This window comes from Bufo gargarizans, chromosome 3 (genome assembly GCF_014858855.1).
Source record: "Bufo gargarizans isolate SCDJY-AF-19 chromosome 3, ASM1485885v1, whole genome shotgun sequence".
Classification (NCBI taxonomy): domain Eukaryota; kingdom Metazoa; phylum Chordata; class Amphibia; order Anura; family Bufonidae; genus Bufo; species Bufo gargarizans.
In genome coordinates, this window is record NC_058082.1 from 546960055 (window position 1) to 546974427 (window position 14373).

The following is a 14373-nucleotide window of genomic DNA, read 5'->3' on the forward strand; positions in this document are numbered from 1 at the left end:
GGCTCCTCTGAGACTTTCCACGACTTTCAGGAAGCAAAAAAGGCTCTACAAAATGGAACTATACGTGCAAAGGTCCCAGCGCCATAAGAGAATAGGCGCCATTACTACTCCCCACAGAGGGACCCATCGTCATAGCTCCAGGAATCCAGTCTGGACTTGGATCCGAAAGAACAATGGAAAAGAACAAGAACCCAGGCGGATCCGTGTTAAGTTATCTTTTAGAATCTCAGAAGCTATCAGTATGTTTAATCCTATTAGGGTGTTTTGATCCTCTAGGGTCATGGTACTGCTAAACAAACAAAAAAAATCACTAATACTTTGCATATGCAGTTAGCTGCTTCCCAGTATCACTTCAAAAGAGCGCATCGAGCGGGAGGTTTTGAACCTTCCTTACATCTCTTCCGACACTGCGCCCATGTTGGGAAAACAGAAGCCATGCTGGGAAGAAGTGCGGTCTGAAATGTATGGCTGCAGGTTTTGTTCATGTTCAAAGTGGGTTGTGGAGTTTAAGGGGTTAGGGGTTATGGGAATTGTTAACTCATCTCGGATACAGCACAATGTGCAAACTAGAAATATTTCGGTCTTTAGGCAGGTATCTAGTTTGAAATGTAAAAATGACAAGAATATTTACATGGAATGTTAAGGGTCTGAGGTCCCCTCACAAAGGGTTAATGGTTCTTAGAAACCTTAAACGGTTAAAAACTGACATAGCACTACTACAGGAAACCCATTTACCCAGAGAGGATTTTTTTCGCATGCATCGTTTATGGTTGGGTCAGGTATTAGGTTCACCATCTAAGGATTCTAAGGTCATGCTCCTAATCCACAAAAAGTTATCCCATGTTATTTTGTCAAACTCAGAGTACCAGGAGGGCAGACTTAACCACATGCATCTTGATTTGACAACGAAAAACCTGAGCATATGTAATGTTTATGCTCCAAGTGATAACAACTCAGTATTTTTTGGGGATTTGAAGAATAGCATATTGAATGATACAACAGCATTTAAAATACTGTCAGGAGACATGAACGCAGTAATGGGACACGAGGAAGACCGCGGCAGTGCAATAGGAAAACAGATAGTACCTAGGCAAATAATCACAGCTAACATCCGACACTGGGCTACTTGAAACTAACGTCCGACACTGGGCTACTTGATGCATGGAGACAACATAACCCTGAGGTGAGGGAATTTACTCATTTTTCAGCAGTGCATAATTCCCGTTCTCGCCTTTATTTTTTTTTTATTAACGGATACATCCTTCAGAAAACAATACAGATTGAAATTAGGAATAAGATAATATCAGACCACTCCCCTGTAATTTTGGAATTAGCAGAACATATACCCAAAGGGTCAGATTTCATGTGGAGATTCCCCTCTGATATGGCTTCTAATGAAGAATTTGCGGAGCTGATCACTTATTGGTGGGGATAATATTGGGGCATAAATTCAGGGTCCGGGAATTCACAATCAGTTTGGAGAGCAGGGAAAGCAGTGTTGAGAGGGAAGATCATAGCCTACATAAAAGGCATAAAGAATAAATCACAACAGAGATTAAGAGATCTGACAACCAATCTTAAAAACACTTACACTGCTTTTTAATCTTACCCTTCCAATGCAAATAAACAAAAATGGGTTGATACCAAAACGGATTATGATGGGTGGCTTAGGGTAAGAGAAGAGTTAGCCGGTAAAAGGAGGGAAGCAAGTTTATTTAAATATGGGAATAAGTCAGGCAAACTTTTAGCCTCCCTAGCAAAAGGAATGAAACCCCCAGCTATAATCCCTACACTAAAGAACCCGTCGCGTAAGTTGTGTCACCACCCAAAAGATATATTGGACATTCTTAGGGAATATTATGAAAGACTATATGCAACTCCCAAAGAAGGATTTCAATCCGGGAGATCTTGGTTAGAAAAGCTAAATATGCCTCAAATCTCACTAGAGGATCTAATGTTTCTAAATCAACCTATTTCGGAAGCAGAAGTCCAGAAAGTTATAACTCGAGTAAGGGCAAAGCCCCAGGCCCAAATGGCTACACAAATCAGTATTACAAAATACTAGCCCCGAAAATAGTGAAAGTTCTCACATCCCTATATAATCAGGTGCTCCAAGGCCAAATAATACCACTTGATAAGAATACGGCATTCATCAAAGTACTCCCAAAACAGGGCAAACAGGGCAAGGACTCTACTTTAGCTTCTTCATACCGCCCCATTTCACTTATTCACAATGATCTTAAGTATATATCCAAAATAATGGCTGATAGGATGGCCACGTTCATGCCCAAAATTATAACACCCCACTAGGTTGGATTTATTCAGGGAAGATCGGCAGTGTACAATATTAGGAAAGTATTGGCAGTACTAGACAACGTAAAACTATACCCCCACCTTCACCCATCCGCAGCTCTACTGGCCATAGATGCAGAAAAAGCATTTCACAATGTGAGCTGAGGATGGTTGAACGAAGTACTTGATGCCATGGGATTTTCAGGCCAATTCAGAGCATATATTACTTCCTTATACCATTCCCTAATGGCAAGGATCTCTATCCCAGGTTTCCTTTCACGTCCCTTTGCCTTACAAAAGGGCACCAGGCAGGGGTGCCCACTATCCCCTCTGTTATTTAACCTTGCTCTATAACCACTTTCAAGGGCTGTAACCCTAAATAAGAATATAGAGGGCATAACAATAGGTAAACATACAGTTAAATACACTCTGTTTGCGGATGATCTCCTGATGTTTTTAGCCAATCCCCACAGGGACCTCCCAAATCTGTTCAATCTTTTGAGGAAATTTGGCAATTACTCAGGGTTTAAAGTGAATATGTCTAAGTGCGAACTGTTGGACCTTTCCCCATCACAAATCACCCATAGGGGGAGTTTTTTGGGAGACTTGGTCACAGTTGCCCCCAACCATATTAGATACTTAGGGATTAAAATAGGCAAGACTCCAGAATCCCTTTACTTACTGAATTATCCTCCGATAGTTGAAAAAGTGATCTCTGAGATGAACTCTTAAGTAAAACTGCCTATCTCATTCTTAGGCAGGTGTCATCTATTGAAAATGATGAGTATAGGTAAACTTCTCTATCCTATGCAAACACTCCCTATTCTGCTAAAGCATACTGACATACAAACACTTGTGAAAGCCTTTAGGGCCTTTATTTGGCAATCTAAGCGGAGCAGAATATCTCTAGCAACTTTAACTAGACACAGAAACAGAGGTGGTTTCAGCTTTCCAGATGTCAGGAAATACAACCTAGCCAGTTTTATGAGATATTGTCTAGACTGGTTGAATAAAACCTCACATTATTCAGTGCTACCATTGGAGGAAGAGATGGCTAAACCTTGGACTCTTGAAACCCTACTACATACTAAATATGCCTTGTTACCTAACACAATAAAACATAGCATATAATGAGGGACACAATAGCAACATGGAAAGCAGTTTCGAAAAATATACAACCTTCCATATTTGATATCTAAAAAGATGTAATTATGGAAACACCCGGAGTTTAGAGCAACCTTGATAAATAAACAATTTGCTAATTGGGCAGATAGGGGACCGAAGGAAGTTAGGCATCTATGGCATCATTCGGAGAACTTCAATCACAATATGGGCTACCCTCCGACCATTTTCTGGCATATCACCAGATCATGGCATTCCTACGATCTAGGGCAGTGAATATGACAAGAGAGTTTAACGTTAACTCCTTTGACATATTTATAGACTCCAACAACATTAGAAAAGACCTATCTACAATATATGGATCTATGAGGGATTTGACCTCTAAGCTGGGAGACTCCCAGTTATTTAGGTCTTGGCTTAAAGACTTACCGAATTTGCAGCTTCCTGAGCAGTTACTGGAGGGGTGGTCACTGATCAGAAGGGTGGTGAGTAGCGAAGTCTGGAGAGAGTCATATTTCAAATTGATCGATGGAGCCACATATGGCTTTTATAAACCCTGAGGTGCCACAGTAGATATATTAGAAGACAGGATAACTAAATGTCCAAAATGCCAATTACCTAAGGCCTCATGCACACGGACGTTTTTTTTCACGGTCCGCAAAACGGGGTTCCGTTGGTCCGTGATCCGTGACCGTTTTTCCGTCCGTGGGTCTTCCTTGATTTTTGGAGGATCCACGGACATGAAAAAAAAGTCATTTTGGTGTCCGCCTGGCCGTGCGGAGCCAAACGGATCCGTCCTGAATTACAATGCAAGTCAATGGGGACGGATCCGTTTGATGTTGACACAATATGGTGCCATTTCAAACGGATCCGTCCCCATTGACTTTCAATGTAAAGTCTGGAGTTCTGTTATACCATCGGATTGGAGTTTTCTCCAATCCGATGGTATATTTTAACTTGTAGCGTCCCCATCACCATGGGAACGCCTCTATGTTAGAATATACTGTCGGATATGAGCTACATCGTGAAACTCATTTCCGACAGTATATTCTAACACAGAGGACGTTCCCATGGTGATGGAGACGCTTCAGGTTAGAATATACAAAAAAACTGTGTACATGACTGCCCCCTGCTGCCTGGCAGGTGCTGCCAGGCAGCAGGGGGCAGACCCCCCCCCCCTGTTTTTAACTCATTGGTGGCCAGTGGGCCCCCCCTCCCCTGTTGTTAACTCGTTGGTGGCCAGTGTGCGCACCCCCCTCCCTCCCTCCCTCTATTGTTTTAATACATTGGGGCCAGTGTGCGCGCGCCCCCAACCCCCCCTCCCTCCCTCTCTTGTTTTAATACATTGGGGCCAGTGTGCGCGCGCCCCCCCAACCCCCCTCCCTCCCTCTATTGTTTTAATACATTGGGGCCAGTGTGCGCGCGCCCCCCCAACCCCCCCTCCCTCCCTCTATTGTTTTAATACATTGGGGCCAGTGTGCGCACCCCCCCACCCCCCTCCCTCCCCCCATTGTAATCATCGGTGGCAGCGGAGTAGAAGATTTTCATACTTACCTGGCTGCTGGCTGCTGCGATGTCTGCGTCCGGCCGGGAGCTCCTCCTACTGGTAAGTGACAGCAATGCGCCGCACAGACCTGTCACTTACCAGTAGGAGGAGCTCCCGGCCGGACGCAGACATCGCAGCAGCCAGCAGCCAGGTAAGTATGAAAATCTTCTACTCCGCTGCCACCGATGATGATTACAATAGAGGGAGGGAGGGGGGGGGGTGTTGGGGGGGTGCGCACACTGGCCCCAATGTATTAAAACAATAGAGGGAGGGAGGGCGCGCGCACACTGGCCCCAATGTATTAAAACAATAGAGGGAGGGAGGGGGGGTTGGGGGGGCGCGCGCACACTGGCCCCAATGTATTAAAACAATAGAGGGAGGGAGGGGGGGTTGGGGGGCGCGCGCACACTGGCCCCAATGTATTAAAACAATAGAGGGAGGGAGGGAGGGGGGTGCGCACACTGGCCACCAACAGTTAACAACAGGGGAGGGGGGGGGGCCGCACAATGATATTCAAACTGGGGAGGGGGGGGGTCTGCCCCCTGCTGCCTGGCAGCCCTGATCTCTTACAGGGGGATATGATGGGGTTAATTGTACTATCATATCCCCCTGTAAGAGATCGGGTGCTGCCAGGCAGCAGGGGGCAGTCTTGTACACAGTTTGTAGTGTATTCTAACTAGAAGCGTCCCATCACCATGGGAACGCCTCTGTGTTAGAAAATACTGTCGGATCTGAGTTTTCACGAAGTGAAAACTCAGCTCTGAAAAAGCTTTTATGCAGACGGATCTTCGGATCCGTCTGTATGAAACTAACCTACGGCCACGGATCACGGACACGGATGCCAATCTTGTGTGCATCCGTGTTCTTTCACGGACCCATTGACTTGAATGGGTCCGTGAACCGTTGGCCGTGAAAAAAATAGGACAGGTCATATTTTTTTCACGGCCAGGAAACACGGCTCACGGATGCGGCTGCCAAACGGTGCATTTTCCGATTTTTCCACGGACCCATTGAAAGTCAATGGGTCCGTGAAAAAAACCGGAAAACGGCACAACGGCCACGGATGCACACAACGGTCGTGTGCATGAGGCCTAACACAGACATCGCTCATGGTTTATGATCTTGCACAAGTGTACAACATTTCTGGCAATCCCTTATCTCAATGGTTAACCAAAAAGGCATCTCCAAGATACTGATAGACCCAGAATTACTATTATTCCATATAGTGAAAAATCCAACTATCACTAGAATACCGGCAGCAACACATGTGATACTATTGGCGGCCAAAACATGTCTCTTGAGTCATTGGCTCAAACCTGATTGCCCTCCACTAATTGAGGTCATACAACAGACAACCAAATGTCTAACACTGGAGCGTATAGATACAGAACACTGCAAATCCTCATTAACCGTCCCGTATTTTAATAAATGGAAGGAATACATGATAACTTTCTTCTCAAATGAGGAGATTCTTGCGACTATTAGATCGTTTACAAATACAGAATGGTTTCTTAAGCTAGGTTTATCGGATCCAGCAGATCCATGGTACAAGTTATATAAAGATCAGGAAAGATGAAAAACTAGATGTCTGTACACAAAATAAGATTCATGTTTATTGACATGTTTTGTAACATTGTCTGTTAGCATTATTCGTGTAGGCAGCAAATACCAAAATACCAATTTAAGCAAAGATGGTACTTTCTTCATTTCTGAGATAAGTAGGAGGGAGGGGGGATATGACAGGAGGGGGTTGGGGAGTTGTGGGAGGGGGCTGGTCTTGGAAAATTCAAAAATTGGATAGCATGTTACTACTGAATAACAATTTGTATACCTGAGAAATGTATGATTTACTATGTATATCTTTTGACGTGCTGGAATCCTGAGAATAAAATTTGTTTAAAAAAATAAATAAAAATTATAGCATAAGGCCACAATTTTACCCAAGAATCACGGGTGAATGGATGTACTTATGTATAAAAAAAACACATAAATAAGCACCCCACAACAATTCTACAATTAGGGATTGTGGATATACTTATGTATAACAGAACTTGAGCACCCTAAAATCTGTAGTATCAGGTAGTGATAAGCAGCAGGGGCAATATTCGAATTTGCGATATTTCGTGAATATTTGGGCGAATATTCATCATAGAAGAATTCGTGATTATTTTTTTAATTGCGAAAATCGGCAATGTAATATGCGCGTATTGCATGTGCAATACAGGCATGGGTCACTGTTGCTACATTTTTCAAGCTGCTAGAAGTTTCCTGAGACTAGAGAAAATGGTTGGCACGGCAGAACATTACAATAGCTTTATATGCAGATAGAGTGCTCCAATATATTTGCGATTGCGCAAATCGGTATTTATTGATGCACATATTTTTGCGCAATACATGCAATTTCACATTTTATCAGGTCTGACTACACATTACTGATTGGTGCACTGATTATTGCTGTGACATCACAGCGCTATGTCTGTAGCATGTATGTATGGACAGCAGAACGTATCAGCTCCACTATATCACTATCTAACCTACACTGACTATCTCCCACTAACTATCTGTATTATATATATGAGCTAACTAACTATCTAATGTAATGACACAGTAAAGCACAGAGCACAGCAATGACACTGCTGTCTATCACTCTCAGAACTCCATAAAACTACAGAAAATGGCTGCTGGGGAGGTTCTTATATAGTAAGGGGTAGGCAACTTTCCTATTGGTTGCTAGGGATGTCGCTAAGCTCAGACAAAGATATTGCAGCTTTCTCAATGGCCCAAAAGCAAGAAAGGAGGTTGCTGATGAAAAAATAAATCTAGAATATTTGCGAATACGAATACATAGCTCTTTATTCTAAATCTTTGCAAATTATCGATCAAAATTTGCCCCAATTAGACAATCGAGGCTTAAATGATTGAATGATATATTAAAGAATGTGGACCCCCAAATTATATAGCATCAGTCCACAGTTTCACCCCAATAACTGAATCATGGATTACTGGATTTACTGATATATCAAAGAATGCAAACAACCTAAAGTCTGTAGTATTAGATCACTTTGTATCCTCAATTATTTCAGCAATAGAATGTGAAATAGAACAGCCCCTATTACCCAGACTTTATACTGTCCATTTGTCCCTGCTCTCTCCCTATAGTGTGGATAAAGCCTCCCTATTATATCCCTACACTATGAATAATCTGTCCCTGAACTGCTTAATATTAATATTTTGTGAATACATTTTTTCCTAATAACTGTCCCTAATGTCTCTCCCTGCACTAAGTTCACTGGAAAATGGCAGAGACCGGGAGGAGGAGACTTTTTAAAGGGCTATGACATCATAGTGGCTGGCTATTTGGTGATTGGCTATTTGCTTGGCATTATGGGTGATCCTTCATTCCCTGGCTTCATATTTCCTCTAACAAGTGCAGCAGCCATTTAAAAATTATGATTTATTACCACGAAGTGTGAGGAAATTCCTGAAATTCGGATCGCATTCCACTTCGTCAACTTCAATTTGCTTATCTCTAGATATGATCTTTGTTAAAAATGGAAACTAATATTGAGAAAAACGAATGTCTGTTTAAAATAATAGGATAATGTGGAAGATAGATCTAAAGAGATTAAAAACAAAAAAAAGACCTGCTTTCCATATAGTGACCAATACTGAAGCTCCTTGGCACCTAATGCATCCAGTCGAAATGGACTATTCCATTTTCTCAGCAGTCCTTGGATGACTGTTAGATTCAGAAGTACATATGGCTGTTCTTGACATGGTCACAAGATAAAGAGTAAAATATGGAGGTCCAACAACCTGAAAAGACACAGTTTGTTGAGTGTATAGAAAATGGATGAGGAAATTTGTAGATGACATTAAAGAAGCCAATGTTTGATTATTTTTGGACTTCTTTATTTTGATTTGTCTCAATGACAATAAATTTTGATGACGCCTAGTTTGGTTTATATGGACACAGCATTTTTTTCCCCCAACTATCTATTTCACAAAGATAATTTATATAGTGTATTAGTTTCCATAACTTATATTACTTTTACATTTTTGGAAGGGACAGCTTAAAATACAGCAATTTTACCATTTTGGAGGGGGGGTTGATTTTACTGAGTCCCCCATTATGTACTATTGATATCATGGGGGAAATGTATTAAACATATTGTACCAGAATTATGGCATAAAATGTGGTAAAAAGAATGGCGTAGTGCCAAATATATCAACAGTTTTTTTCTGCAATTTTCACCATAAAGAATGCATCACGCCAGATATGAGTTATACATTTTAAAGTGGGCGTGGCTATAAAATGTATCATCCTTTTATCTGCAGACGATTAAGCCAGGTTATGTGGTGGTGTTTTGTGTAAAAAGTTGCTTCTATGTCAAAAAGATGCAACTGTCAAAAATTGGCATTTATGAAAAGAAAAACCAACCTATAGTGAAAACTAGAGATAGGATTAAAATATGTTGAAATAAATGAGCTAAACAGAAAAGTTTAGTCAAAACAATAACAAAAAAATCTTAAGCTGTGTATGCACTCTATGCACCCCCCTCCTGCTCTGGATTAAAGAATACCTTTTCTACAAATTGGTGAGTGCCGCTCGCTTTTGTTTCTCTCCTTTGAAGATTATTTTGCACATGCACTGCTGCTACAGGCTGAGCACCACCGCAAGGCATCACTCCTCGGTACCCATTCCATATAGCACATAGGTTGGTGTAGTGCCACTGATATACCTTTCCTACAGTTTTACATGAATTTCTGGACTTTGCTCTGAATCTTTTCAGTAGAGCACACACGCTACCTATGAATATGGATGTAATTGGATCTGTACATAATATGATGGACAGTACAGTAGTCAATAAACTTAAACCGGGAGTCATGGAAGGCAGACGCATATTTTTTACAGTGCAACCATAAGGACATGTACGAAATACTTAGTACTAAAGCTTTGGAAGGAAAAGTATTACAAATGGCTGCAAAGAAAGTCCGTGTATACTGGACGGTCAGCTCACTTAAATACTACCATGAAAGCAAAAGAGTGCCGAGAGGTCTCAGAATTTTTAAAGAAATATCCCAATTTCAAGATGACCCACTTTTTGTAACCGAATAGCATCGGATCCACCAGGAGTTTTCCCTCACCATTATGGAGACAGTGCTAAAACAAAATGAATAAGAATACGTAAATATAACTACTGAATTACAGAAAGCAAAGACAGTCCTGGCTTCCCGACACAGTGACAGCCAATCGCAAGTTTTTCTAAAACGAATGGATAAAAAACTGACCATAATACAGAGTAGTATAAAAGAAAACAAACGTGATAAATTTCTACGGGACAAGCTTGATTATGACGCAGGAAAAATGTTTAATTGGAGTACAAAACAACAGACAAAGATACGTCCAAAAAGAAGAAAGAGCGACTACTGGACATCGGATTCGGATTCCATCACCCACGATGATACAGACAACGCTTCAATGGACATGAGCCCTTTAGACAGGGCATTAGAAGTGGACGGGGGAATAGTAAGAAACAAAAACGTAGGGAAACAGGGTTACAAACGAAAACAGGTATCCTGGAAACGATAGAGGAGGAACCTACCAGCGAAGAGAATCTGGTGGTGAACTTGTCCGGGATCGAGCTGTCCCGCGACTGTGAACGGGTGCTCAATAAGGGCCTCAGTTACAGTCTTACGGAGCAATTCGATCCTGTTCAGTTCGAGATTGATCTATTTAAAGCCACCAGAAAATTAAACCTAAAAAGATTATATGACAACCCTACAATCCCTAAAACAACCCCCAATCAGCTTGAAGGTGAACGACCTATGAGTATTCGGTGATGTCATCGGCGCAGGCGCACTGAGGGAGTTCTGAGGAGACGAGCCTCCTCATCTCAGAGCGCCTGCGCCGAATCCACAAAGGCGCGCGATTTTTGAAATGCCGACAGGGCTGGCCGGAGGAGGAGATCCCGGCTGGCCCTGTCAATCAACACGACGAGAGGGCGGATTTCTGCAGCAGCTAGCAGCAAGTAGCCGCCCTACTTGCTGTTAGAGACCGAATTTACATATGATAAAACTTCGTTTTTTGAAGAAACTGCTGGATCAAAGTAAGTGACACAATTATATTGTGATATATCGCAATATAACTAATTTCACCAGCCCAAAAAAAAAAAAAAACTTTAGTGGGGTGACAGAAGCCCTTTAAGGGATCATATACAGGATGATGGATGCTCTACATTTACAGGGGGCATCCGCTCCACTTATTGTCCCCCCTTGCCCGCCAGTTCTAGTATTGACCTCTTCCAACAGAGGGTCATGGAGGATGTCAAGGCTTTGATATATCCTCTTGCAGAAAATATCTTCTCAGATGTAGAGAAGAAGGCCTTGAAGTGGCTTAAAAATCGAGAGGATTTAGTGGTGAAGCCGGCGGACCAGGGGGGTAATATAGTTATACTCAGCAGGTCTTATTATGTCTCTGAAGCAGCAAGTCAACTAGATGACAGAGAGGTATATGAGAAATTAACCGCAGACCCCACTTGGAAAATCCAGTATGCTCTAAGAAGGTTTCTGCATACGTATGTAGAGAAAAGCATTCTGTCACGCAAACAGGCTGAAAAATTACTTCCTACTTTCCCGAGACGCCCCACTTGGTATTTTTTACCAAAAATACATAAGTCACTGACCCAGCCCCCAGGGAGACCCATTGTTTCCGGGACTGGGTCAGTGACTGAACCGCTGTCCAGGTATATAGATTGGCTTTTGAGACCTATTGTCAACATGATACCCTCACATCTGAGGGACACGTCGGATCTCCTCCGGTCACTGACTAACATTCAGTGGCGGGAGGATTTTCGACTAGTGTCCCTCGATGTAGAGAGTCTCTATACCCGGATCCCTCAAGATGGGGGCATTGCGGCAGTGATGGAAGTCCTACAAAACACAGATAGGAGTGAGGACTTCAATTTGTTCATCACAGAAGGCCTGAAATTAATTCTCACCAACAATGCCTTCATGTTTGGAGATTCTTGGTATAAACAATTGGTTGGTACCACGATGGGTACTCCTGTCGCATGTACGTTTGCCAATCTGTACCTGGCCCGGTTCGAAGATCGCTTTGTATATTCTGTTTCTAATCCATTTTTGAAACATATACATGCCTATTATAGATTCGTGGTCGATATTTTCATTATATGGTCCAGCGATGAGGCACAGTTTCAGGATTTTGTGGAACATCTGAATGTACAGAATGACATGCATATGCGTTTTACTTACCATTTTGGGGGCAATAAAATCGAGTTCCTGGATGTGTTGGTGTCTGTGGTGGTGGGGGGGAGTTGGTGACGGAGGGATTTCGTAAGCCGACCGCCGTCAACTCCCTACTCCACTTCTCTAGTTATCACCCAAATACAGTGAAAAAATCGGTGCCTTATGGCCAATTTAGACGACTTGCGCGTATAAATACTACCCCAATGAGCTATGGCAAACAGGCGCTGGATTTGCGCGAGAGGCTGAGACGCAGAGGTTATCCCTCAGATTTGTTAAATGAAGCGATGCTAAAAGCGTCAAGGGTACATCAGACCGAATTGAAGGAGGGTACAACTGCAACAAAATACCCCCCCCCCCCACCTTTTGCTTTCTCCTTTAAATTCAGTCCTATGGCAGAGAGAATAAAACAGGTCATAGGAAAAAACTGGAATATTTTAGTGAGGGATGAATCACTAAAACAACTTCAAGACACAAAACCAGTGATAGCGTTTAGAAAGTGTCCCACAATACGTGATCAAGTAGTAACCAGTCACTACAGAAAAAAACGCTTCACTTGGCTGTCTGAACAGAGACCAAAGGGGAATGGGAGTTGCAGAAGATGTTCCTTCTGCAGCTTTAATTCCCAATTGCACGTGATCTCTATTGCAGGGATAGTACACAAAGTTTTTCCACTTATTACCTGCCGCAGCTAATTTGTGTTTTATATTATTTTATGTAGATGCGGACGCTTCTACATTGGTAAAACCATCCGCTGTTTATTTGAAAGATTCCGCGAACACCTGAACTCCTTAAAAACAGGGAAGGGGGTCCCGCGGTTAATAGATCATGTGAACAGGGTACATAAGGGAAATCCTAGCGTATTAACCTTTGACGGTCTTGAAATAGTTAATCGGACTGAGAGAGGTGGTGACAGAGAGAGGGACCTTCTGAGAAGAGAAACAAGGTGGATCCTACGTACAGATGCATTGGGTCCGCTGGGATTAAACGAAAAAATAGACATGAGTGTATTTTTGTAATGAAGCATTCTTGTATTAATTGTATTTTACGTACTTATATTGTTTTTATTGGTGATGTATTTGCACATGCACTTTACACCAGTGAAGGGGTCCCACCCTCGATTAACAATCCCTGTCGTTCGTTGTTGAACCTCAGGTGTTGACTAAGTAAGCAATTACTGCAATGATGCGGCTTCCTGTGCACACTTATAGGTGCTGTGACCTCTTTCAATGGTGGAAAGCCAGAAGAAGCGCACATACGCGTGAAACAGCTGTCAGCTTGATGCTGTGTATGCACTCTATGCACCCCCCTCCTGCTCTGGATTAAAGAATACCTTTTCTACAAATTGGTGAGTGCCGCTCGCTTTTGTTTCTCTCCTTTGAAGATTATTTTGCACATGCACTGCTGCTACAGGCTGAGCACCACCGCAAGGCATCACTCCTCGGTACCCATTCCATATAGCACATAGGTTGGTGTAGTGCCACTGATATACCTTTCCTACAGTTTTACATCAATAACAAAAAAAGTCCAGAGTCTAAGACAAAAGTCGCAATTTACCACTGAAAATGTTGCAAATATGTTTCAAAAGTCGCAAGTGTGGTCGGGCCGGGGGTGGCTGAAATAGCGTATATTTCAGTTTAAAAAAAGTCTCATTTTGGTGCTATTGGCGTTAAAATGTTGCAAATAAAGAGAAATAGGCGGATTATCAAGTTGATATTTAAAAAAATATTGATAAATGTCCTCCAATTAGTTTTTTATGTGGGTCAGTTTGAAACAAAAATAACGCATATATATTGTTGCTATTTTATATACAGTGGATATAAAAAGTCTACACACCCCTGGTAAAATGTCAGGTTTCTGTGCTGTAAGATAAAGATTTTTATTTATTTTTTTCCATTCACCTAAAATATTTCAGTTTGTTTATTCAATTGAGTTGTACAGTTTATAGGTCACATTAAAGGTGGAAAAAGTTCTGAAATGATTTATCTTTGTCTCATTTTTTTTACATTACATTAACCTGACATTTTAACGGGTGTGTAGACTTTTTATATCCACAGTATATATTTTATATGTAAAATAATTTAAAAAATTCTATTGCTCCTTTCAAAGACCTCACAATATTTTTGTTTTTCTGTAGATAGAGCTAT